Genomic DNA, 24,784 nt, shown 5'->3' with positions numbered 1-24,784 from the left:
AATAAATAAACTTTAAAAAAATGAAAAGAGAAGTGATCTTCTCCTGACTCAGATCATCTAGGATGGCCTTTCCAGAGGTCCAAGGGGTCTGAGGGAAGACAGATCTGGGGCACAGGGAGAAAACAGGGCTGTTGGAGAGAGTTCCACCAAGCATCCCTGTCTTGCTTTGATTTGTGTACTATTATAAGGTAAGGTTTTCTTTGATGAAAGACACTCACAGTGCTGTCCTGTGGAGGCAGCTGGGGTGTTGCTATGATGTGGGACTTCAAGCCTTGAATTTTAGTTTGTCATTTGCAAAGGAAAGTCTTGATTGTCACCGCACCTGTCTTTGACTTTTTTCCTTTCCTGTAAATTGGACATAATAATCACTGTCTTTTGTACATGAGATGAAGAAAACTTCTCACCTCAGAATAACAAGCAAGGGTCAGGGTGTGGGCACTGCAGGCTGTTATCCCAGGAGACAAAACTACGGCAGATATAGAGGAAATAGCTCACCCCTCCTCCTTTCTACACACACTCTCTCTCATACACACAGATTCACACATATTTTCTCTCTCTCTCTCTTACAAATTATCAGGGGACTATAGGTGTTGTCCTCTGAAATGAAAGTCATCCTAAGGCCAAGCAAACAGATTTGCGTTGAGATGGTCCAGAAGGTGCTCTTCCATCAGGAATGGCTGACTCACCATGTCTCCTAAGAGTGTCATCTTGACTTGTGCATTTCAGCACTGTCCAGGCTCTGAGAGACCACTGACTGGTGCAAGAGGATGACAGCAAATGCTTGGTCCTGAGCTGTATATATTTATTGTACCATATAAATTATAAACACTAATAACTCACTTCATCCCTTACTATTTCCCCATCCATTTCTCAGCCATTTCTGGACCTTTCATCACATATCAGATTGTGTGGCTGACTTTTATTGCTGGCTACTCATGCAGGGTGAGAAATCATTGTTGCCTCATAAATAGCTAGCATCATGTTTTTTTCTCTCATTGAAAAGTTATTCCAACTCAACCCAAATTTCCAGCAACCAGGAAATGTTTAAATAAATCATTCTCCATCCATTTGATGAAATTACACAACCATTAAGAATCATGATTTTGAAAGCTATTCAACAGTACAGGGGAAAAAAGCACACATCATCATGTTAGGTGGAAAAACAATGCAGAAAACCGTATCCAGCATGATCCAATTTTGCCCGCGCATTTCTATGTAGATTTACATGTGTACATTAAAGAGATGGCGAGAAAATGCTTGAAGAGTCATTTCTGAATGATTGATTGTAGTGATTTTTCTTTCCTGCATTTTTCAGATTTTCCACAGTATACTTTTAGAATCTGAAAAGAGGGTTATCTCTTTGTTAAAAATTATTTTAAAATAACATTTTCATGAATTCACTCAAACATTTTATTTCTTTGTTTAAAATATTTCAAGTTGTCTGACAGATGAACATAGGGGAAGGGAAACAAAAATAATATAAAAACAAGGAGGGGAACAAAACATAAGAGACTCTTAAGTACAGAGAACAAACTGAGGGGTGTAGGAGGAGTCATGGGGGCAGGGCCGCTAAGTGGGCGGGGCATTAAGGAGGACACTTGTTGAGATGACCACTGGGTGTTACACACAGGGGGTGAATCCCTGGAATCTACTCCCGAAATCATTCTTGCATTATATGCTAACTAACTTTGATTAAATTAAAAAAAAAAAGGGGGGGGGAATAAACCCAGATTAAAAAACACATTTCAAGTTGTTTGAAATGACACAACATTAAAAACACTCCAGCTATTGTCTGCCTGAGAGACAGTTGCCACACGGGGTGAGGTGAGGGGCAGCCTCTGTAAAATCAGCACGATGCGGCTCACTCTTATTTGGAGGCTCTTAGTCAGGCTTTTTGTTCTAATTTTTTCCCCTTCTAAATATGAAAAATTCTATCTACACACATGCACGGCCCTACATATATAGACATATGAAGTATATTTCCTGGGCTCAGATTTACATCCACCTAAGAAATTAGCCTATGAAAGCCCCATCACTCACAGAAACTATTGCTGGGGAGGAGGGGACCATTTTATTTAGCTAATTTTTAACAAATCTTGAATGTGACCCACGTCTTCTGAAGCCCGGAGGAAGGATAATAAGTCAAGCCCCATTGACTAGGAGAACAGTGAACTGTGGAAAATGACTTCTCAGCACTGCACAGGGCCTCGGCTCCATTTATATAACAGGTTCATTATTCAGATCCTCAGCCTTCTTACAGGGGCTGTTGACCTGCCTGGGGTTTGCCCCAGCTTCTGGGGACTGTGTAGCATCCCGGGCCAGTCTCTCATCTGTCCGTGTCACTGTGAGGCCCCAGGAAGCACCGCAACAGATCCTCAACCAGCACCGAGAGAGACATGAGCAGTTAGCGACTGTTTTCATTTTACAGATGGGGAAACCAAGGCTCTGACAGATGGTGTGACCTGTCAGGGCCACACAGCCAATCAGGGATGGCTGTACCTAGGTGTTCTCATGCCAAGACCATTGTAATTTCTAATAGTCAAAGACATCTCATACACCAACATGTCTCTCCTCTGGTCCATTTTTAGAAGATATGATCCTGATCAGCTAGCTTAAGTTAACATGGGTGTTTAAAGGCAGACTGTGAGCAAATAACAAACAAAAACAATAACAACAAGAAAAGAGATAAATTGTTGAAAAAAATTTAAATAAAATGTAAAAAACAGACCACGGGTCTTGAATTTTAGGCAACTTCCCAAAAGCGACACCCAACTATCGGTGCAATCAATGTCAGGCAAAGTTCAGTGGGAGAGGAAAAAAAGGAAAATAACAAAAATGAACAAAATGCTACCTTTTTTTTTTTATTGAGCAGCTACTGTGCACTATTCTGAGCATTTTCCAGGTTTTAGCTAGTTTCATCCTTATAACAAGTTACCCTATGAAGTAGACACTATTATCCCCATTTTGCAGATGAAGAGACTGAATAACAAGGTCTCACTGCCAGTCCTGAGAAGCTGGAAAATCAGTTGGAGTCATCTGTGACACAAGCACAAAGGCAGGCAGTGCCGAGTTTAAACTCCAGCTCAGCCACTTCCTCGTTGTATGGACTTGGGTGAGACACTCAACCTCACTGAGCTTCAAATCTGTCACTTATGACACAGAAATCATAAAACCAGGCTCTTGCCCTTGCCGTAAGAGTTTAATGAGATAATATAAAGAGAGTTTAATGAGATAATACAGGGGAAAATTCTGCTACTGCTCCAGGCACGTAGTAAATGCTCAATGAATTGTAACTAATTTTGGTCTCCTCCCCTTCTACCTTTTCCTCCTCACTTCTCATTTTTCTTTGTTGATTTTCCAATGGTTTTGAAAAGGGAAACAGGCTAATTTCTGTGCTGAACAAACATCTCAGTGCTGAGCACTAGCCTGGATGCTGGGGGTAGAGTGAGCACAAGACCAGCACGAACGCCCCTGGAGACTCCTAACCCTGCTTGGTGACCATCAGCAGGGAAGGCATCAGGGCTTTGACCTTTGGACGGGGCATGTTCAGTGCACTCTTCGATTTACCTGTCTACTCCTGCCAGCATTTGAGTTTATGACCCTGGTCTAATGTGACATCAATCAAAAAAATTTTGAAGATTCTGAACATTGTTAGATTACTCTCGGTTGGACCTAGTTTCTGGTGGGTTTTAGTTACAAAGCTCAAACCCACCAAAGCTTGTGTTCAACCTTTGCTAAGGATGCCTGAGAAAGGCTGGGACCCCAAAGAACAAGCCCAAGGCTGTGCCAAAAGACGAATAAATGAAATGGTTGCCATTTAGCTATTTCATTAATTCATGCCTAAGTCACCCATCTAACATCTATGTAACCACAGTAGATTCTAGTCACCTGCAGGGTGCCAGGGATATAGATTAATGAGTAAAGCTTTGTTCCTGGCCACAAGGAGTTCCTGGTTGAGCAGAGAGGCAAGCAAGTGAAGAAGTCACAGCTAGTTGGTGCCACAGCCAGGACTAGGCTTCGGATCTCCCCCTCACAGCAGAGAACCCATCCTTCGCCTCACAAATACCACCCTCACTCTCCTCTTTTGTGTGGGCAGAGCTGGGAGCCTGGTTCTCAAGACAACTATGTCTCTGTCCTCACCCAGAAAGTGCCAAAGCAATAGCTTCTGTTATCTAATGCTGTGTAAACAGCCACCGCCAAACTTAATGGCTTATAGTTCTTATAGAGAATAGTTCTTATTATCACTCATGATTCTGTGAGCTGACTGGACTCGGCTGGGAAGTTCTTCTGCTGGTCTGACCTGGGAGTCACTCATGCAGTTGTGATCAGATGGTGAGTTATGTGAGGCTGGAGTTATGTGAGGACAGCCGGGTTGGAGTGTGAAGATGGCTTCCTCACTCACATGTGGTATCTTTCTCCGTGAGCAGCTACCCTGGTGGGGCCCTTCTGGTTGGACTCCCTCCAGCAAGGTAACTGGACTTCTTAGGTGGTGGATGGATTCCAAGAGCACACAAGTGGTATCTACTAGGCCTTCTTAAGTCTTGGAACTGTCACAGTATCATTTCTGCCACACCTATTGGCTAAAGTGAGTCACACACACAAGCAGATCCCTGGGGGGAGGGAGGAGGGGGCCCCACCGGGGTATCAATACCAGCACCCTTGGTTATGGGAGCCAGCTTGGGAGACAAACTACAACTTGAATCGAACAAAAGGAACCCAGCTGGGGTCTCAGTTGCTCTACCAGGAAGCAGGCCACATAGGCCGGGTTCCTCGGGGTACCGGACAGTCTCCAGACAGTGCTCCAGAGAGAGCAGAGCAAATGACTGTTTCCTTCCTCTGCTTTTCTCCTCCTCTCTTCCCAGACTTCTCTGGGCAGCTGCCCCTCAGCCGATCTCCCTCGTGGTGAAGTTCGAAAGATGGAAACTCTAACTGGCAGGCAGACAGTGATTGGCATTGGACCCAACTCTTCATTATGCGGAAAATCATTGTGCCAATCTCAGGGAAGCTGTGTGGGATTGTTTGCAATGATGGCAAATTCTTTTCACCAAGCGTGGCAGGCTCTTCCATCAATACAACAAAGTATGCTCACCCCGGGCCCCCTCTCAGCTCTGGAACTCATCAGACTCCTAACCTTTTCTTTTCCTTCATAAGCAATACCTAAATTGACAATAGATAAAACTTGAGAATGAATAGTACTGCGACAAGATTAAACTATTTATAATCAAAGATTCTTCAAAATCAACTCTCCTGACCTTCCAGGATAGTCAGATTTAAAAAACCAAAACTAAAGCAAAAAACCAAAGTGGTAAAAAGAGAACAACTTCAGGACATTAGGACAATACTTTACTCAGTTGATAGTTCTGAACCCAAATGATTGTCCTATGTCCAGCAAAAGGAACCCTTAAATCTCCTTTGTTTGGAATATTCCTTGGTGTATTGTCCTCAGAAGTGGGCTGGGAGTGAGTTTGATAAAGAGAAGAGTGCTTGAATTTTTCAGACATGAAGAATAGTATGTTTTTACCTAATATTTTCCAAACTTAAGCAGAGAAATGCACTGCCCTCTGTTGGAGAGTTAGCAAAATCGGCCAGGAGCTGAGACAGCACTGTGGCTTCAGCCTGCAGCCTTCCTGAGAAAGCCTCTTTTGCAGGCCTTTTAACTGAGGGGACACAGGTCTCCCATTTAAGGGTGGCCGAAGAAAAATGAAGTAAAAATGTTAGAGATGCCCACATAAGTAAGACCTACATTTCTACAACGTATCCAGCTGTGGGTTCTCTGTTTTCACAAAGAGAAAAATGTCCAAAGTAGTAAATTGTAGGGTTTGGAGAGATAAAATGTGTTGTTAAATATTCTACACTGGAGAACTGAGGGTAGAACTATTTTCTTCCAAAGTTACATGACACAGAAACGACTCATCTGACATCACTAAGATGCTTTATCCTGTGATGACAACGTGCAGGGTTTTAGAAAATCGGTCAAGTTGCCACGATCTCCTTCAGGAATATGGTCACTATTATACTTAAATGCCGCCCTTCCCCACGAATATCCCTGAATTATTGTTTTCTGCCAGCCAGGTCACCTATAGAACATAAAATAAAATTAAAAAAAGCAAACCAGGCTTTCCTTCTGTTGGGAAAAGATCATCTCAGCAAGATTTGTGAGGATGTTGACTCATAGGAAGAGAAAAGGCTATTTTTATTCGTTCACAGGCAGCCAGAGACGCTCTGAGCAAAGGAGAGACAACTACGTTCTGCTTTTTCTCCTTTTCAAATCTAGAGCCCTATTCCCCCAAACACCTGTTAGCATCGGGGGCTTACTGTATAAGTATTTTGAGAGGAGTGGAATTAGAGAAAAGAAGCTGTGTGAGGGGAAGCATGGCACAAGAGAACACGGCAAAAGAGAACATACTCTTTTGGCTCATATCTGCCATGACAGATATGAGCCAAAGGAGTATTCATCACTTTGACTCAGTGCATTCCACTTCTAGAGATCTATCCAGAGAAATCCTCACAGAAATGTCCCCCATGAGCTGCGAGGACTTCCACGGAAGCACTGCTCGTGAAGACAGCAAGTTAGAAGCAGCCCAGACGTCTTGAACGGAGGGCGGTAGAAGAAGTGAGGTTATACAGTGGGATACTCAACAGCATTAAAACAACAGCTAGTATAGTTGCATTACTACCTTTACGGTATCACAGGGGGTGTCTGGGGGCTGGCTAATGTGGCCAGCACCTCACGGCAGGGTAAAGTTCGACATGAACCTCACAAGTTGCAGAACAAAAGTGCCGTCTTCCATTTCTGTAAATAAAACTATATTGTTATTGTAGTTTATTGTTGAAAAATAAACCTGGAGGAACTTACATCAATCTATCAACAATTGAAATCTCTAGGGGTTCGGATTATACATGTTGCTACTTCTTCAATGTAATCAAATCATCTTTGGGGGCATTTTAACCACTAGCATATATCCCTTTTGTTATCGGAAAACATGGAAGATTTTTTTTTTTACCTGGATGGATGTGTTTTTCTTCCTGCAGAAGTACTGTCAGAAGCTCCCTACTCATATGTATTAGCACTCTAATGATGGAATTAAACTGATCAAGCAAATCACAGAAGGAAAGATCAGATGAAATATAGTATATATATACATATATATATATATATATATACATTCAGTGTCAGGCACATAACAGGTGTTCAATAAATGTTTGCTGAATGATGGCATGAATAAGTGAATGGATGCAGAACTGTTTCCAATATGCCTTGTTTAATTTGCCACCTGTTTTTTTTTAAACCATAAGGAAATGTGTTTCTTCTGAATATTATCTCCAACTGCTTTTTCTGATCCCAGAATTCACTTTTTTTCTCTTACACATCTTCAGAAACTAAAATGCTAAAGTAGAGGCTGAGGGGGAGGAGGACATAAAAAACAAGGTTTTACATAAGGGAAAAGGGATTTTCACAAACCACCAAAGTGCTACTTCTCTTGGAAGAAGTGCACCCTGGATTTTTTCCAGCTGAATTCTGCAACAAAACCCAAGGAAAATGAACATTAATCTTTTATGAACTAAGCCCCCGAATGAACAGGCTTTGAGCTCAACCCTAATTAGGTTGCATCTCAATACAGAGAATCCTTAACGAATAAGGACACATAACAACACAGGCGAGTTCTCTTCTGGGACTGACTCCGAAATGAAGGGGCCAGCCAGGCCACACTCAACTGCTCTTGTGCATTAAGGGCTCCCGACTTTACCTGGAAAATGCACCATCATCTTGGATGGAAAGCAAATGGAGTTTTCTTTAACTGAAATTCTTGGCCACCTGGCTACCTCCATGGCCATCTGGGGGTCTGTGGATAAATGAGAAGAGAAAGGGCAAGAAGCAAGGCTCTTAGAATGAGTGTCAGCAAGTCAAGCAGGTTTCTGGTGCCCGCAGAGCAGCCAACACTGGCTGTGTTCAGAAACAGGATAACCCACAGATACACAGGTACCTGATGCAGAAGGCAGGGTGGGTGGTGTTATAGAGGCCCAGAACCCTGAGTTCAAATCCCGACTGGGCCACTTTCTAGTCCTGTGGTCTAAGACAAGTTACCCAGCCTTTCTGAACCATCATTTCCTTATCTGTAGAAGGGGGCTAGAGGTACAGCATGGTTGGGAGGACTGAATGAAATGAATTAAGCAGATTGTTCATTGCTGAGACAGACCTTATTTCCTCAACCAGAGTGTCTCATTTGATCACAGACTCCTGCATTTTCCCATTTGCTCTTATCAACAACTTAGTAAGGTGAGCTAAATGATCCCTATTTTACAGTTGAAGAACCTGAGACTCAGAGAGGTGAGGTAATTTGTCCAAGGTAACAGAGCAAAGGAACATCAAGGCTAAGGTTTCTAACCCCAAATCATGTGTTCACCACAGGCATGGGGCTCAAGGGGGCTGATGTCAAAGACAGAAAGAACTACTGAGGTTTGACATCTCAGAGTCAGGGGACTCTGGATCTGGGGACCCATATGCATGTTCCAAGTCAGCAGAGAGAGACCCCAGGAGGGCCTATGGATGGACTGTTTTGGTGGAGAGGGTGGGGAGCTTCCTTCCCAGGGCAGCTGGGCTTGCTACATCCAGTCAAAGGAAAGGCACCCTTGCTGGAGGACCCCTCCAGTGCCTGTGGGTAACTAACTCATGGCTTTGATACAAGCACACATCACTTCATCCTGTCTGTACCAGCTCTGTCTTCATCCAGGGAAATTTCCCAATTCATCTAATTCTCTTCCACGCTCACACATTGGAATGGCCCTTGATCCCCATGAAACAATTGTTCCAATATCCTTCCCAATCTTCCTTTTGAGTAGTCCCCCAACCCACCATCCCTTGGGTTCACTGCAGTAGTCATGACTTCCTCATCAATCCTCTGATGCCATGTATTTGGCTTATAATAAATCCCCCAATCCAACCCTGCTGTCCCACACTCGTCCAGCACGTCCATGCTGCCCAAGAATGCCTTATCCTATTACTGTAATTAACCGGTACCATGCTAGAAAGCTGAGCCAGAATCAGAACTCTTGGGTGAAGAAGATTTGCCAAGGGTTACTATGCATGAGAATTGGAGTGGATAGAACTTGGCACTTGAAACCTCTTCCCTCCACATAGAACTTTATTCTAGCAACTCATTAACTCTGAGCAGTGTAGTCACATTTCCAGAATCTATTGGTGTCTGAGAATCTGTTTGGATTTTGCAATCCTGCTCTTTCAGTTGCCATTCCCAGAATGTTTCCTCTTCTATGAATGATCAAAATTTGTTACATTATATAAACTATGATTGTTTATTGGAATATATTGTCTTCATGTTAGCCAACATTTACTGTGCATCTACTCTATGTCCAACCCAGTGCTAAATATTCCACACATGACATTCATCTAATACTTAACTCAGAGAAGGGTATATGTTATCTCTATCTTGTGGACATGGACAGTAAGCCTAGAGCATTAAACACTCTGGATTCCTCTTACATGCATTAATGCTTCAGGATGTGTGGTCAAAGCACTGTGGTAATCTGGAAGGGGAAAGATGACATCCAGCCAGGAGAATCCAAGTGAGAAGGTAAGAAGAGAACTGGTTGGAGGAGAACAGGAGGAAAGAAGGAGAAACACGTTCTAGGCCAAGGAATAGCATGATAATGGCTCCGAGACAGAAGGGTACAGATAACAACGAGTACCGCAACACCGAGTCCTGGAAATACTTGTTGAATTGCTGCTTTGGCCATGGCAAATGGGTCTCGAATGATAATATGTGATCTAGAAGCAGTTACATGAAAAGGAAGGGGGAGGCAAGAGGCCCTGTGACAGGTGACAGCCACTCATCTCATTTTCTGAACAATCCAGTAAGTAGCTTTCATGTCTCCCTTTTATAGACAAGAAAACAGTTTCAGAGAAATAACCAATCTAAGAAAGATCAAAAGGCTATAGAAAGTGGTAGAATCTGTATTCAGACCCAGCTCTGTCTGGCCGTGTAGTTCCCAGGCCATCATCCTCACCATGCAGATGAAGGAAGGCCTGACTCCTATTTCTGGCCTGCAGGAGCTGACACTGAGTCTGGCTTGGACCAGTCTTGATCAGTGACACTCATCTCCTTTAAGAAGCAACTGTTTTCCATCCTCATGACATTTTTTTGCATGAGGTGCAGCAATGCCGAGTTTCTGGGTGTCCCTGGTTGCGAGGGTGAAGGCTATGAGATGCCTTTCGGCAGGCGAGAAAGCGGCCACATTGAGAACAGCTGAAATCAGCAGGGAAGGCAGTGTTGCTCCAAGCTCCAAGGCCCAGATGGGGCCTCCAGTGAGATCACCCCATCAATCATGGCAGCCAATTCAACATCTGCTCCCAACATATCGGCCTGCACATATTTCAGATCCACACCCCCAAACCCAGATGTGTTTGTGTCATGAACTCTACATACTCTGCTAGAAATTACTGAGGTCTGAAAAAGGAAATTAAGCATTCACTCAGGCGCACACAGACCAGTGACCCCAAATATTCTGCACATGTCAAGGTTTGGGCCACTCATATTTAGGGAAACGGAATACCAGCTCCCACCCATCCACTGGCCCACCTTACTCTCATCAGATGTCATATGTAAAGGGATTCATGTTTGCTTTCAATTTAGTGCCAATGAAAGGTTTATGAACATGGAAATCATCCTTTGCATGGCATGGTGGCCAGACACTATTTTGTTTTTATTTATTAGCAGATTGCTTGGAGCTTCCATTCAGTCTTCAAACTCAGTATTTCCAATAGTAGAGAAGCCACAAATCAAGAGAGCTGAGGAGTATTACATTTCACTCTAGTTACACTTATGGGTCATCTGGGAAGCTTTGATTCAGTCCCAGTGGGAAGATCTGGACCAGAGGCCCCAGCATCCACAATTTGTTTAAAGTTTCATAGTTGATTTTAATTCACAGCTCATGCTGAGAACTCTACTATGGAGATGACCCTTCGGGACGGCTATAAAGCCACCAAAACACAAAGTGGGAGAGGGGGCCCGGGCGGTGTAGGAGGTAAGAGCATCGGCTTTATCTCACACAGTTACAGGTAAATTCAACTTTCACTGACTAATGGGTCACTCTGGACAAGGCATCTGATCTTTATAAACCTGTTCCCTCATCTGTCAGCGGGGGTAATGATACTTCATTGGGCTGAAAGAATGCTTAAGTCAGAAAATGTTGATGAAGTGCTTTGCATAGTGCCTGGCATATCCTAGGGATCCAGCAAAAGGTGACCATTAAGTTATGTTACAACACACACACACACACACACACACACACACACACACTCACCCATGGGGAGGAGGAGGAGACATAGACCAGAATAATGCCCCTGAGAATATTAACACTGGTGAGCACAATTGCAGATAAATTTTTTCTTTTCTTTTTCTTCACTTACTATATGCAGGACAATGACTGTTTTTCTTCTAATAAAGGCATACAGACTATTCTTTATTCTGATAACGATAAAAGAAACAGAAAAATCTTCAGGTTTTAGGAAGACTGTGAAAAATATGACAAAATCAGGGTAACCATCTTTTAACAGTAAAAAAAAAAGCAGGAACAAATCTGGAAGGTTTTCAGGTAGCCCTTCTTACACCGTCCTTTCTTCCTTTTGTGTTCAAGTTATTTTGTAATTAGAAGCTATTTACTTTTAAACAAATTTTTTTAACGTTTATTAATTTTGAGGAGAGGGGAGAGGCAGAGAGACAGGAAGAGGGAGGATTCCAAGCAGGCTCCTGTGCTATGAAGTCAGAGCCCCAGGAGCAGCTCCATCTCACCACCCAGAGATCATGATCTGAGTCAAAACCAGGAGTTAGTTGCTTAAAGAACTGAGCTGCCCAGTCCACCCTCTCCACCGAGGTATTCATTGTATAATAGAAGAAAGGTGTTGGTCGCCGGGTGGCTCAGTCAGTTAAGTGGCTGACTAGCTCAGATCATGATCTCACGGTTTGTGAGTTCCAGCCCCTCTTCCGGCTCTGTGCTGACAGCTCGAAGCCTGGAGCCTGCTCAGATTCTGTGTCTCCCTCTCTCTCTTCCCCTCTACTGCTTACACTCTGTATCTGTCTCTCAAAAAATGAATAAACGTTAAAAAAAAAAAAAAGAAAAAAGGTGTTGTACTTTGTTTGTTGCTCTCCCTCCATCCTCTAAAGGTCTAACCTAGGGCTGCTGATGTCAAGTCTTTGTCTAAACCTTCCTCCCTCTGCCCGGCCTGGACCCCGCGCAGTCCCAGGGCTGGGAAGCGAGCCGAGGCTGAGCGCAGGGTCCCAGCAGCCCGTGCCCTGGTTTCCTCCCAAGGCCCTTACAGTAACCCCAGGAGTGACGCAATGCCATCAGCGCTGCCCTTGCCTCAAACAGCGACGCACAACTAGTAGGCAAAAGATCCATTCACTGCAGCAAGGGGTAACTGCCACCACAGTGGCTCCATTGTCCCGAGCCTTGGCTACTCTCCAAGTCCATGCAGGGTGGGCGGAGATCCTGGGTAGCTCTGGGTGGAGTCTTTGGGGATAGACACACAAAGCAGCAGAGAAGCAAGGAACGAGAATTTCCTTCTTCGTGTATTCACCATCACTCTTTCACTGAACACACATTTTGGCATTCCTACCATGCGCCAAGCACCACCTAGCATGTGGGTAGACAGATAAAGAAGACCTAGTCTTTGCTCTTAGGGGGTTCATGGACAAAGGGCCATTCAGCTTGCAATCACGATATAGCGTGAGAAGTGCCTTGATGGGGAATCCCTGGGTACTGAACACAAGACAAGCGTGTAATGGGGGGCGGGGGGCAGGGGAGACCCTGATTCCTGAGACAGTTCTTATCTGATAAGCAGGAGTAACCCGAAGTTGGGGAGAAGGAAGTTTTAGCAGAGGAAGCCACAGAGGGGACTCAGAGATGCAGGGCATCTTCCAGAAACTTCAGGGAGACCAGCGAGGTGTAAGTGAAGTGCAGGAGAGATGAGAAGACTTGGGGTGGGCCGTGTCGGGAATGCTCCCAGAACTGTCTCTCCAACTCTCCCAAACCTCGGTCATTCCCGTAACACCCTTATGGATTTGGCCTCACCTGTGTCCTACCTGTATTATTTTCTTTTTAATTTTTAAGTGACTCACTTCTAAAAAGCTTCACTTAAATGTGCTGTCAAAGAAAGTTGGCATTGTTACCATGAATAGGAAATCAATAAAGTCTGCTTGCCATAAAGGGAAAGTCATTTTAAAGACAAATGTAAGTCCAAGTTACAGATTTTGATGGGCTGAGCCTGAAACCTGTACCCTCTTTGTCCAGAGGGGGCGTTAGTATGCGTTTGAGGGCAATACAGACACCTAGAGGCTTTCTCCTGGATAATCAGAGGCTCAGAAGAGAATTAGGAAGGGAATAGCTTTCTCATTCTATGATTCAAGTTTCCTTAATGCCTAAAAGTTGGGTACTGTTACCTTAAACATTCTCTCCTGCCACTCGAGGTGTGTGTGCCAAGTTCTGGAAAACACAGTCCCAGAGAGGGACCCTCCCTGGGAGGGTGGTCTTATTTCCAAACACACAGGAAAAGCCCAAGCAAGATCAAAGGGAAGCCCAGATCAGTCACCAGCAAATCCACCCTGAACTTTCTGTGCACCTTAAACAATGAATCAAGCGCTAACTTATGAAAACCACAGCAGAAGAAATCGAGAAGCTGTCTCTGTCCCTTTCGTGGCGCAAGAAGAGAAGCTAAAATCCCAGGAGCTCTCTAGAAACAGTCACTTCTGGCAATGCTCACCACTCCCTAATTGACTATGCTAAATATTATTCCTGGTGCCCCCCAAAGTGAGCTTTTATCTTATCACAACTTCGTAAATATTATGATAGGTTGTGGTTTTTATTACCACAGAAGTATAAATGCTAACTTTTTCATCGATGCAAGATGTGGCCAGAAAATCTCAGTAGTGAGAGCTTGAAAGCAATTACATCCTTGTTATTTGGAGGTTTGGCCAGATGTCAAGGGAGTTTATAGCCAAACCACTACTTTGGTGGTGTTCTGTCCCCCAAAGTAATCCAAAAATTAATGTACCAGAAGGAAATAATATGTTTGTATACTACATTGGGAGAGCTGAGGCTTTGCTCTTAGACGAAATACCAAAGGAAACTCCTTTATCAATAAGAAGAAACGGTGTCTTGGAAAGTATTTTTTGGCTTGGGGTAATATGATTTTTGTTGGTCAGTAATATTTCTGAAATGGTAGAAAGCTCAGAAAAAAATGGGAAAATACTATGTGTGTGCATGTGCGTGTGTGTGTGTCTACATAGATAAATAGATGCCTTGATTCACAGACACACAAAAAATAGATATCCACACCAAAAAATGAATTAACCTGCTGGCATCAACTAGAATAAATTGCTCCAAAACTTACTGCAGCAGCCTTCTGTTTGTAGTTGCATGAAATTTCTGGAAGGCAGAAGAAAGCTTTGCCTGTTCAAGTCCACTCGATGCACCTGCTGAACTATGAACCCAGTGGAGAAAAACTGACCGCATAGTTTCGGAAATGACCCAGGGGACGGTCATTTCCAGAAGCCACGGAAACCCGAGTGCTCTGGACAGGATCTCCCTCACACCCAAAGGCAGCTCCTTGAGTAGTAAGGCCCACAGATCGGTGAGATGTCAGCTCAGCTTGGGTGGATCAGTTCGCGTTTCTAGGACTTGGTCGTTTGCCCACGATCTGTCCGACACATTTGCTATGTTGCACTCAAAGGTTTGTCTTGCATTTTTAAAAGTCTGAGAAGCTCCTTAAATATAAGGACAGCAGATGAGTGTGCAAAGCTGTATACATGAGGTGTTCATTCCCTTGTTTTTCCTTAATAATGAAAGGTTGGCAACAGCCAAAATGTAAGAGATGTACTAAATATTCTGCCGCTGTTAAGAAAGATAGACCTTCATGCACTCACACTGAAAGGTGTTCACCAAGTAGAAAAAAATTCGCAGAATAGTGTACTTCTCTCTCTCTCTTTCTTTCTAAAGTAATATATACAATATGTTCCCATTTATATTGAAATGCATATAGTGTTATTACATTCACATATGCTTGGAAGTCCTAGGAGAATGATACAAATCAATCTTGAAGGAAATTTGGATCATAGAGGGATTTTCACTTCATATTGCTTAAAAATTTTTTATGATGTACTCTGCATTTCCAAAAAAGTTTTAAGAAAGCTGAATTTTTTTTAAATAAAAAAAATGAATGGGGCGCCTGGGGGGCTCAGTCGGTTGAGCGTCTGGCTTCGGTTCAGGTCATCATCTCACAGTTCGTGGGTTCGAGCCTCGCATCAGGCTCTATGTTGACAGCTAGCTCAGAGTCTGGAGCCTGCTTCAGATTCTGTGTCTCCCCCTCTCTCTGCCCTTCTCCTGCTCACGCTGTCTCCCTCTCTCTCTCAAAAATAAATAAAATAATTAAAATAAATAAATAAAAATAATGATAATACAAAATAAAAAATGAAAAAGAATTTTACATGTGCTTTCATTCTATCAACTGAGGAACCATGAAGAAGACTTGAAAGAAATTAACCCAGAAAGATGATATCAGACCAGAGACTTTTCTGTTTTAGCCTTAGTTCTTTTCTATTAAACACTGCTTTAAACTTCGGTCCATCTCATGAATCTACATGACAGACTCAGGCTCAACACATTTCTCTTTTTATTATTTTATTATTTTTTAAGTTTATTTACCTATTTTTTTGAAAGAGAGAGAGAGAGCATGAACACACAAGTGAGGGAGGGGCAGAGAGAGGGAGACACAGAATCTGAAGCAGGCTCCAGGCTCTGAGCTGTCAGTACAGAGCCTGACTCAGGACTCGAGCTCATGAGCCATGAGATCATGATCTGAGCTGAATTTGGATGCTCTACAGACAGAGTCACCCAGACGTCCCTCAAAACACTTCTAATCTGCAGTCACTGAGGGGGAAACAGAAAGACCATCATCTCAATCTCTGGCTTGAGGGAGTCCACTAAGAGCTTACCAAACCAAAAAAGCCCAGGTTCACTTAAAAGTCCTCTTCCTAAAGAATCTAGTAAAAATGCCCCGAACATTTTAATAATGGCTGTCACTTACTAAACAGCAGCTATGTCACAAATACTGTGCCAAGTTATGTGTATTATCTTTTATCTTCACAAAAGTTGGAAGTAGAAATTATCTCCCATTTTACAGAGGAAGAAATTGAGGCCCATGGTGCTTAAGTGATTTACCTAAAGTGACAGGCTAGCAAAGGGCAAATCTTGTGTCCCCATCTCCTCTTATGTACTGATTTTCTTTATTTTCTAATTTCTAGGCTATCTGAGGTGGTAAATGAAGAGCTGTCTACTTAATGGCTATGGAAAGCTAATATCCTTCTGAAAGTTTTCAATGCATCCAAAGACTTACTTATTCACCTGCAGTATTTGGCCCATCAGTAATTTCCCCGTTGTTTGGTACTAATTTCTGTAGCAATCAAGATGCATGCATCCCATTGTTCTCTGACATTTAGATATTACAAGCCTTGGATAGTTTTTAACCAAGACAGCAAAATCCTTTCACAAATGAGTTCATTTAAGGGAGAAAAATGTGTTGGCAAGGAATAAACTATAACTTGTCAAAGGCATGCATATTATTTTTTTTTTGGCTAAATTCATGTTTTCCCTTGTTGACCAATATGAGCATAAAGACTTTTGTAGCATTCATTCTGGTAATTCACGAGTGGTATCATTATGGTATAATATCTTCTTAGTAATAAAGAATAAGTTATGGATCTGGGAATGAGGTTTTTAATGATAAGTACTCATAGGATATTGGCTCATGTGAAATTCTTTCTGGGTTAGATTCTAAAATCCTTTTAATAAAGTAAAATTGAAGGATTATGAGGTAAGTGCTTTGGCGATCTCTTGAATACTCATTACTCCCCTCTCGGCTCTGTGGAGTCTAGTGGATGGGGAGTTGATTTCAACTCCAAAGGTGGATTCTGGACAACTCAAGCTTAATGCCAGCGACTCCTTTGCCCTCTTGTTTAAGAACTCACAGCTAACCCAATGAGAACATGGCATTCCCCTGGCCTCAAGAATTAATGTGGGAATAAATGTGGTCTCATTTGCACCAATAAGTTATATAGGGAAGTTGATGGGGGCGGGGGTGTCTGGAAAAAGTGTCCTTACTGTTAAGAGGGAAACCACAGGAAAGCCAGATTCTCCATGGATATTGTCCTGCTGGGATTCAAGGCCTGGAATGACCACAGCCACCTCAGTGTCACACTGAAGGTGACATTGGTATGTAGCAGAGGATTGAGACAAGAGAACCTCAGAAAACAGAGCTGGAAACATGGGTCTAAATCAATCACAGAGCCTGCCCTTCTACTGGGTGTTGATACATGAGCTGACACATTTTCTTATTGCCAAATCTGCTTTTGAGTTTCTGTTATTGTCACCTAAGCATCCAAATCCATCAGCTCAGGCTGTCATAACAAATACTGTAGACTGGATAGCTCAAACAACAGAAATTTATTTTTTCAGTTTCGGAGTCCGAGAAGTCTAAGATCAAAGTGCCAGTTGCCTCAGCTCCTGGTGAGGGCTCTTTTTTTTGGCTTGCAGAAACCCCCTTTTCACTGTGTCCTCACATGGCAGAGAGAAAGACAGAGACCAAGCAAGCTCTCTGGTGTGTCTTCTTATAAGGGCACTAATCCCATTATGAGGGCCCCACCCTCATGACCTCACCTAACCCTAATTACCTCCCAAAGGCCCCTTCTCCAACCATCACCACATTGGGGGCTAGGCCTTCAACATATGGGTGGAGAGGGGTGTCCAAAACATTCAGTCTATTACACATTCTAAAGAAAAAAAAAACAGATGCAACCATTCCTTTGATCTAATTCCCACTTTCTCATGCTATTGTCATAAAAGACTTCAAGAGGGACTGACTAACTCTTTAGAGGTAAGACCAAATCACCCATCCTACTCCATGGATTAGGAAACTAAGACCCAAATCATAAAGAACAGATGACTTAACTTACCCAGAAACATGATTCTGGTTGGCCTTGAGCTTTCTTACTTTCTCCATAAGGATATCTAACTCACAGTCACCAAATATGTCCAAATAGGGCTTCAAAGGTGTTGTCAGCCAAATCAGAAGAAGCTAGGCATTGGTTCTCTGTTGATAAGGCTAGGCCTAAATTGAAGCCAAAAGTCATGTAACCTCCTACCATGGGCCTATTGGTGGAAAGGAATTCTAATCCTGAAACCTTGTTTTGGGGCGCAAACACTAGATAATGTTTTTACTTGATCTTGATCAAGTAACTGGCATTAAAATCATTCCCATTTGTTTTATTTAATAATATACATGTACCCAGGGAGAAGCCATGTCTCCAGGTCCTCTGCAAGAAACCTGTTTATTTTTGTTTAAACCAATACCACTTATTGACATTTGGCCAGAAAGCCACCCCTTGTCTCTGCCGTACCTGTTAACATTCTAAAAATACCGTTGGGAAAACTGCGGTTGAAAACTGGAACACTCACTCCCTTCAGCTCTCTGCGCTGGGATTTGGGGGATGAGAAGGGGTGTGTGCACGCCTGTGTTAGCTATCAACTGGAGCGTCAGTGGCTGCTTTCAGTAGCAGCATTAATGTGGCAGTTCTGAGTGGCATGTCCGTTCCTCTGAGTGGAGAAGGATGGAGCAGGTCTCCAGGGCTGGGAAACACTAAAATATTTCGCCTGCAGCATGCCAGGTTTCCACTCCCAAGCAAGTTGCCAGGGTAAGTGTTGGCTCGGACAGCCCACCAGAGGGAATTGCTCCTTTTTGGAACTGCGGAATTCACACCCACTCTGAGGCTGGCTCGGACACATGCCTCTCCCAGCTGGTCCCTTTGAAGGAATCTCAGCTTCCAGAATGTCTGAGCTGCTTGGGAGATACAAGAATCACAGAGACTCAGAGAAGCTGTCCTTGATATAGTGTTAACCTCTGTTAAAGACACTCCCTTTTAAGAGGGAAAACAAAGCTCCTGGACCTCAGAGCTCTAGCTGAAGATGCTCCCGAAGCCAGAATCTGCCAGAGGCCGGTGGAAGAAGGATTTCCGCAATTCACATGTCTGTATTTGGCCACTAAATATGAACATTCTGGCAGACAATAGAGGCACAGGGGCTTTCTGGTTGGAAAGAATAGAGCAAAGAGCCAAGCAAAGGCTGGCAAAAGCAAATGCTGTGTCCCCTGGGTGTAATAGATCTCCTGAGACATGTGACTCTAAAGAAAGCTTAATTAAATTTAATGGACAAACCTCTCGGTGCTGGGAGGCATTTTAATGTGATATTTCGGTTCTGGGTAGACAAAAATCACTCTTCCTTGGCTCACTGCTCTGTCCTTTAAATGAAACAAACTTCCTGATTAGTGCCATAACTCTCAGGACTGCCCATGTCCCGTCTGCTGGACACCTGAGGGGGCGGCTAACTAAGTCTGCAGGACACTGGCTATGTATGTCTGAAGGGCGCTCCCCATGTGAAGGACAGTGATGTCCAGACCATCTGGGCACCTCAATGTCTAGCACAGGACGTGGTGCAAAGAATATGTAATGAATGAATGATGGAAGAAAAGAAGAAAGAGATGAAGGAAGGGAAAAGGGGTAAATAAATCAACTAAGAAGGGCTATAATTTAAAAAAAAATGTCTCAGGCATAGCCCAGTGAGAGAGCAGAAGGGACAGGGTAGGTTTATTTAGAATAAAAGACTAATAGAACCTCAATATTCCCATTTTGATTTGGTAATATTCTTTCCATCTTCTACCTGTCCTCCGCTCTACTGCCTTCCCTTTGCCTCAAGAGAAATTGACTCCACTTCTAGATGGGTCTGGTTGGCTGAAGCTAATTCCGTCTTCTCAAATGTTGTGTTCAGGAACGATTATAAGATCTATTAGGGGCCAAAGGAATGCAAAGAAGGTTTGCTTTACGTTTGGGAGAGTTTTATTGTCTTGGGAGAGCTCCCAAAAGTGATTCTCTTTCTTCTTTTGAGTCCCAGAAAGATTGCCAACATCCTGCTCCTGGCCTGAGATGAGGCCAGCACATGGGAAAAGGTGAATCAAGAAAGTAACAGGAGGTAGATGTCACTGGATAAAGCATATCACGAAGCCCATCTGACTCCTAGACTTCCAGTTATACGAGTCAATCAAGAACCTTATCTCTTGTCTACTTTGAGTTGGATTTTCAGTTGTGCGCAGCCAAAAGTTTCCCAACTCATCTACCTTTGATTCAAAGATTGTTCTTTGAATCACAGTCAAGAAGCAATTCTCTAACACAGGTTGGAAGTTGGATGGGGAAACAATGGAAGAAGCCAGAAATCACGATATTAGCAGTGAACAGCCACTCCCAACCTAAGCCCACAACTCCAAGCCTGCCTGCCCTGGGATGGCTTTTTTGTAGATTGGTACTTAGAGTCAGACTTAGAAAAAGGTCTTCAAAGAGCTGCACAAAACTCTAACCTGGCTCTGTGTGATCTAACTGTGTGATCTTGAGCAAGATACTTAATCTAAGCCTCAGTCTGCTTCAATCCATGCTAAATGGATTAAATGAAGATTAATGAAGATTCCTATCTTATACATTCTTCACAAAGTTTCTGGGACGATCAGATGTAATTCTGAAGGGCTGCAAGTCTCAATATAGATACTATTACAGTTGACCCTTGAACAAGACAGAGTACGTCCCTGCAGTCAAAAATCCACGTGTAACTTTTGTCTTCCTCCAAAACTTAATTACTAAAAGCCTACTGTTGACTGGAAGCTTTACTAATTACATAAGCAATTGACTAACATGTATTTTGTGCATTATATATATATATTATAATGTATTTTTACAATAAAGAAAGCTAAAGAAAAAATGTTAAGAAAATCATAAGGAAGAGAAAATACACTTAAGACACTATAATGTATTTATTTTTAAAAATCCAGGTATGAGTGTACTTACACAGTTCAAACTTGTATTGTTCAAGGGTCAACTGCATTATCTTTATCTGACTTTTAAAATTTCTTTTTCTCTCCCTTGTCTCCCTCCCTGACAATGCTAATATCTGATAACTTAAGTAAACATAGCTTAAGTATACATTTACTACAATACTGACTTGACTTCTTCAAACTTCGTAACTATTCTTTCTGCCTGTCTACTTCCAAAACTAATTTGAAGTAGTTTGTAACAAAAGAATACAATAAACAATAAAATAAGAGTACAAAGATGAGAAACCAGTATGGAAGTGGGGAGATCATCAGAACAGAAAACTCAGATGAAGAGCTACTGTAACTGAAACTGAAAACTTAGTTTTGAGCTTCCTGATAGCCAAAGCAAAATGGGGGAATTATTTTTAAAGACAATATCATATAATGCACTATTCCAGTCAAAGTGAAAGCTATAAAAATGAGTAAGACATGGCTCTTACCCTCAAAGATTTAACAAGATAATAAGGAAGAAAATCTATCAATAAAAATAAAAAAGTTAAAATGGTATATGGCATTACTAAGTAATACAAGTATTTCTTAGGCAAGTATTACTTACTATATAGAAAAAATCCATGGGATCAGAAAGAGGAGATTAATTCTAGCTCTGGGAAAAGACTTGATAAAAGAAAAGATATTTGAACTGCATCTTAGGTGGGGTTGGAATCTGATCATTAGAGATTGGTGGAAGAGAATTCTGGCATGAGCTAAGTACCTGAATACAGTATATTTAAGAAATACTAATATACTTAATCTGGAGTGTACTAGAGTGCATGATCTGTGTGTGTGCATGTATATGCACACACATGTCCATATGTGTACATTAGGTAAAGAGGAGATAAGGTTAGTTAGTGAGGGAGATTGGGGTCAGTTATAACGGTCCCTAAATGCCATGCTCAGGACTTTGAACTTTATTCTATGGGAAATGAAGGAAAGTCACTGAAAGCTTTTTGATAGAAAAGGGACATGATCATAGTTGTTCTCCAAGTAATACATTTTTGGTGGAATATCCCCCCCAGAGATCAAGATGGAAAGTGTGGATCTGCTGTGAGCTAATACATTTCCATCAAAAACTTATCTTTTCTCTGTGCCATTCTGTGTTCACTTGACAATTTTTCATTACATTGATCCTAAGTCAGTTATTCCCAGAGAAAAGACAGAAATTCATCATCTTTCCCTTTATGATTTTCTCCTCTGTCATCAAACACATCAGCAGGCATGAGTTTTATCATAATTCAATTCCCGCCTTCCGCCCACCTTAATTACATGTATTTCCACTTGATAATAATTCACTGGAGTATTGAAGAAGATCAGGAAGTTAAACTTCTGTTTGTCGTGGCAACTTTTTTGGGAGAGCTCCTACAATGATGCATGGGACAGGGAGCTGTCTCACACTGCCCTTCCATGAACAAGAGAGATACGTTGTGGCCTTAAAGGCTCAGAGTTTATCCACCTAATGGTACCATGAAATCTGCCATTAAAGGAGGCTTTGGGGACCATCTGCCAAGATATAATGAAGGAAAGAAGCACTGGTAATGATTTTGTTTTACAGCCACCAGCACCACGAACATTGTTTTCTCTTCTCCAACACATTAGTCTTGACTCCAATCACTGAAGTAAATGAGTTGAAATTTGTTGATCAATCCTCAGGATCAGAATCCTAGGATAAAACTCAAGAGTGTCCACAATTCTCACGAATGCTTAGCCCATCACTTCTTAACTGCAAGCACTACTTGAACGGCCATCAAGTGTAAAGTTAGAGGAGGGTCTCTAAAAGCCTTCACTGAATCCTCCTGGTTGAGTTAGATGCTACCCCTTCTCAGAGTTCTTATATGTCGTCTTGTGCATCTCATCATATGACTCACATGCTACTGTGATATGTAACATTTGAGTGCTTGACATGCCCCATGAATGTTTGTTATTTCTTTGTCTTCCGAATGATGCTATGAGATAGATACTATGATTATTCCCCTTTGATGATGAGGAAGATGAAGCAAAGCATGGTTAAGTGACTTGGCCGAGATCATACAGCCAATAAGTAATGGAAGTAATGTCTGATCTCCCATGGTCGGATTCCAAGTCTAGCTCTTAAGTTCTTTGATAGAGTGTTATCATGATCTGTTCGTGGGTCTGCTACCCTTATGCTCCTCCCTGACACCATTCCTGATGTGGGTCGGGAGAACGGATTCCCTGGCATTGGTTGGTTTATCCATTCTCATATCCCTACTGCCCAGCATACCTGCATGAAGTGCAGCTGCAGTCATGAATACATGAGAAAGTCAAGTGATGACTCTTCCTGCCAGACTCACTGGTTTCTATGATATCTGCATTTTAATTCTGGTTGAATACACATCACATCTTCAAGGAGGAACAGGAGGAGCCTTTAGTATGTATCGTTATTAACTTATAAATTCAGCCACAGACATTTCCCTTATGTGTCAGGTGACCCGATTGTGGGAGAAGTTGAAAAAGAAACGTTTCTCTAAGGTTTACCCCACAGAAATATATCTCCAGCCAGATTTGGACATGTGCAGTTTTACTTTACCCCGTAAAGAAAGAGGACCTATAGGGCACCTGGGTGGCTCAGTTGGTTAAGCATCTGACATCAGCTCAGGTCATAATCTCATGGTTTGTGGGTTCAAGCCTTGTGTGGGGCTTGGTGCTGGAAGCTCAGAGCCTGGAGCCTGCCTCAGATTATGTCTCCCTCTCTGTGTGCCCCTTTGCCACTTGCTCTCTCTCTCTCAAAAATAAATAAATATTTTTAAAAAATATTTTAAGAAGAAAAGAAAAAAGAAAAAGGACCTGTTTCTGAACCGGTATCCAAGTCTGTCCAACCAAAGATGACTCCATTTCTCCTGCCCCATTTTCTTCTTCCTCTCCACCCAGCTAGCAGGGGCACAAGCTTGGGATCTGCCCTGTGATAGGACTCCCCCACTCATATGGCAAGTCCGAAGGAAATTCTTGGCCAATGCTTTCTTCTTGTTTTGCCTTTCCAAGTTGCACTCTAAAATGATGCCAGGAACCAGACATAATTTGATACATGTATCAAGGGAGACATCTGAACACAGAAGGCAACTGGCTTCTTGGATCTAAGATACAAAAATACAACTGCAGAATGCACTGTCTTCTGAAGAAGACCATGGCTAATGACACTGAGCATCTGAGAAGTGCAGTCAAACTCATGGAGTTGGGCAGAATCTCAGTCCCCACTGCCTTTCCCCCAACATGCCTCACTCCTGCAGTGGTAGGGCTTTCTGATTTCTACATGGGTGGTCAGAACCAGAATGTGGTATTTTTGAAGATGAAAGCAGAATTCCTCCCAGGAAGAGAAGATAGTCAGGTCTCAAGGATGAAGCCCCCCAACCATGGCAGGAGTGGCCTGGAAAGGAGGATGAAGAGGACCAAAATGTGTGGACTGGTAAATGGGAATTTGAAAGTTGGGAGAGAAAGGAGCAAATCAGATAAGAGAAGAAAGATTGAGGTCAATACAGAAATAGAAGTGGGTTCTCCTTTAAGAACTTCCTCGTAGTGGGAACATCCAAAAGGCCTTGAAGCACAGTCTGAAGTTCTATTTTAATTTATTCGCTGAGCTGTGAAGTTACTCCATCCATTGCCTCAAACTTTCAAAAGGTCCTCCCAAATCTCGGGCCAGAAGCACTCCGAGGAGCAAAGTAATTGGGGTGATGCCCACTGGGGGGACCCAGAGCAGAAAAGGGGTGATGTACATAGAAGGCAAAACAAGAGTATCTGTAGAATTCAGAAAAATAGTAATTCAGATCAAAGATGACTAGAAAATCTGAATCACCCCAA

The 24,784-nt window shown here is 42.6% G+C and overlaps 1 long non-coding RNA gene across 1 annotated transcript in view; it reads right to left on the bottom strand.

The window, feature by feature from the left end:
• Positions 1-1,133: 1,133 nt before the first annotated feature.
• The window catches only part of LOC115272723, a 34,161-nt gene continuing 10,510 nt past the window's right edge, over positions 1,134-24,784 (bottom strand). Inside the window, exons 2-3 of the long non-coding RNA XR_003900423.1 lie at positions 7,749-7,844; positions 1,134-1,340 (exon numbers count right to left, since the gene is read on the bottom strand). This is a non-coding gene — a long non-coding RNA (uncharacterized LOC115272723). The remainder of the gene's footprint in view (positions 1,341-7,748; positions 7,845-24,784) is intronic.

This window comes from Suricata suricatta, chromosome 11 (assembly GCF_006229205.1).
Source record: "Suricata suricatta isolate VVHF042 chromosome 11, meerkat_22Aug2017_6uvM2_HiC, whole genome shotgun sequence".
Classification (NCBI taxonomy): Eukaryota; Metazoa; Chordata; class Mammalia; order Carnivora; family Herpestidae; genus Suricata; species Suricata suricatta.
Note: the sequence above shows the minus strand (reverse complement) of the source record. Positions and strands in the feature narration are given on the sequence as shown.